Raw genomic sequence first — 3,296 nt, 5'->3', positions numbered from 1 at the left:
CTTGATAAATACCACTTACCAAAGTTAAATCAAGATCAGGTTAACAATAAACCTATATTTCCTAAGGAAATGGAAGCATTCATCAAAAGCCCTCCAACCAAAAAGAGCCCTGAGCCAGATGGTTTTAGCACAGAATTCTACCAGACTTTCAAAGAATAACTAACACCAATACTCATCCAACTATTCCACAAAGTAGAAACAGAAAGAACATTGTCAAACTCATTTCTGTGAGGTACCTAAACCAGAGAAAGACCCAACAAAAAAAGAGAATTTCACACTAATCTCCATTATGAACATTGATGCAAAAATGCTTAATAAAATACTTGCAAACAAAATCCAGGAACACATTAAAAATATCATCCACCATGATCAAGTAGACTTCAAGCCAGGAATGCAGAGATGGTTTAACATACGAAAATCTAACAACAAAATCCACCGTATAAACAAACTTAAAGAAAAAAAAAAAGTACATGATCATGCTGAAAAGGCCTTTGACAAAATCCAACACCCCTTCATGTTTAAAGTCTTGGAGAGAACATAGATACAAGGCACATACCCAAACACAGTAAAGGCAATATACAGAAAGCCAATACCCAACAAGTTAAATGGAGAAAAACTTAAAGTGTTCCTGCTAAAATCAGGGACAAGACAAGGCTGTCCACTCTCACTGTATCTCTTCATATAGTATTTGAAATTCTAGCCAGAGCAATCAGACAAGTAAAGGACATTAAGGGGATAGAAATTGGAAAAAAAGAAGTCAGAGTATTGCTATACATACATGATTATGATAGCATACATAAATGACCCCTGAGATTCTACTAGAGATTCTAAGGCTGGTAAACACTTTCTGCAAAGTGTCTGGATACAAAATCAATTTTAAAAAGTCAGTAGCTATTCTTAATACAAGAGTCAAAAGGGCTAAGATATAAATTAGGGAAACAACACCCTTAGCAATAGCCAAAAATATCATAAAATATCTTGGTGTAACTCTAACCAAACAAGTGAAAAACCTGTATGACAAGAACTACAGTCTTTGCAGAAAGAAATCGAAGATTTTTAGAAGATGGAAAGATCTCTCATACCTGTGGATCAGTAGAATTAACATAGTGAAAATGGACATCTTGTCAAAAGCCATCTATAGATTCAACGCAATTCCCATCAAAATTCCAACACAATTTTCTTTACAGACCTAAAAAGAACAACCATTAACCTCACATGGAAAAATAAAAGACCCAGGGTACCCAAAACAATTATGTACAATAAAAGAACTTCTTACAGTATCAGCATCCCTGATTTCAAACTATACTACTGAGCAATAGTAATAAAAATTGCATGGTATTGACATAGAAACAGACAATAGAACCGAATTGAAGACTCAGAAATAAAACCACACTCCGAAGTGTACTTGATTTTTAACAAAGAAGCCAAAACCATAAAATGGAAAAAAAGAAAGCATCTTCAACAAATGGTGCTGGTCTAATTGAATGTCTGCATGTAAAAAAAAAAAATATTTATTTATCACCCTGCACAAAACTCAAGTCCAAATGCATCAAAGACCTTGACATAAAATCAGAGACACTAAATCTATTAGAGGACAAAGTGGGGAAATGTTTGGAGCTCATTGGCATAGGAGACAACTTCCTGAACAAAACACCAACAGCACAGGCTCTGAGATCAACAATTAATAAATGGGATCAAGAAACTAAGAAACTTCTATAAGTCAAAGGACACCATCAATAGAACAAAACATCAGCCTATTCAGTGGGAAAAGATCTTCACCAACCCTACATCAGACAGAGGGCTCATATCTAAAATATAAAAATAACTTAAGAAATTAGACATCAACCAATCAAATAATCCAGTTAAAACATGCCGTACAGAGATAATCCAAGAATTCACAACAGAGGAATCTTGAATGGCTAAGAAGTGCTTAAAGAAATGCTCAATGTCCTTAGCCATCATAGGAATGCAAATCAAAATGACTCTAACATTCGATCTTATACCAGTCAGAATGCCTAAGACCAAAAACTCAAGTGACAACACATGCTGCTGAGGATGTGGGATAAGGGAATGTTCCACTATTGTTGGTGGGAGTGCAAACTTGTACAACCTCTCTGGGAATCATTCTGGTGCTTTCTCAGAAAATTGGAAATAGTTCTACCTGAAGATCCAGGTTTCTCACTCCTGGGCATAAAACCTAAAGATGCTCCAACCAAAACAAAAGGACATTTGTTCAAATGTGTTCAAAGCAGCTTTAATTGTAGTAGTTAGAAACTAGAAACAATCTAGACGTTCTTCAGCTGAAGAATGGATACGAAAACTGTGGTATGTTTCTGCAATGGAATACTACTCAGCTATTAAAAACAAGGACATGTGATGTGTGCTCAGCCAGGTTGCAGAAGTGGGTCAGTGTGTGTCCTGCTCTTGTTCTCCTGTCTCCATGGAAGTAGGCCTCTGATGCAAACATGCTCTGCCAGATCCTTCAGCAAGCCCGGAAGCATCCCAGCTTGATCCTTCTTTTCATATTTCTTGGAGCAGGTGATATTGGAACAGCACTGTATGTGTAGTGCTCATTAGTGTTCAATCCACTTCAGCTGGGACAGGAAAAGTAACCCAGAGCCCTGGAACAATCTGGGTACCAATGAACAATACAAGTTCTACTCAATGAATGTTGACTACAGCAAACTGAAGAATGAAGGCCCTGACTTCTGAAACGTGAACTTCATAATAAAGCTGCTTACAAAGAAGTTCTTTCAGAAGCCATCTGCACAATTTCCCACTTAACCAGAAATACTTCATTTTATCAATGAATGAAATCATGTTGATTTTTTGGAGTTTATTACACTGATGAATATAACACTGAAACTTGAAAAAAAATAAAAACAGGAAATCATGAAATTTGCAGCCAAGTGGATGGAACTAGGAAAGATCATCCTGATTGAGGTAATGCACACCCAGAAAGACGCACATGGTGTGTACTCACTTATAAGTGTATATTAGACATATAGTACAGGATAACCATAATACAATCCACAGACCCAAAGAAGCTAAGTAACAAGGAGGGTCCAAAGGGGGGCTCTTGGATGTCATCCAGAAAGGCAAATAGAATAGACAGCAGAGCAGAAGTGGATGAATAAATGGAACTGGACAAGAGATGGAATTGGGAGTGAAACAAGGTTGGGGAACAGATGTGGAGAATGGGGTGTGGGAGTTGAGAGGGCTGGACACAAGAATTGAACCTGGAGGGGGCACCTCTGACAAGCTGGAGACCTGCGACAGGGTAGACTCCTGGGAGG

The 3,296-nt window shown here is 37.5% G+C and overlaps 1 pseudogene; it reads left to right on the top strand.

The window, feature by feature from the left end:
- Positions 1-2,465: 2,465 nt before the first annotated feature.
- On the top strand, positions 2,466-2,712 carry LOC129669880 (cytochrome c oxidase subunit NDUFA4-like; annotated as a pseudogene).
- Positions 2,713-3,296: the final 584 nt, after the last annotated feature.

Source organism: Psammomys obesus, unplaced genomic scaffold (assembly GCF_907164565.1).
Source record: "Psammomys obesus unplaced genomic scaffold, mPsaObe1.curated_primary_1811, whole genome shotgun sequence".
Lineage (NCBI taxonomy): Eukaryota > Metazoa > Chordata > Mammalia > Rodentia > Muridae > Psammomys > Psammomys obesus.
This window is presented reverse-complemented; position numbering and strand designations above follow the sequence as displayed.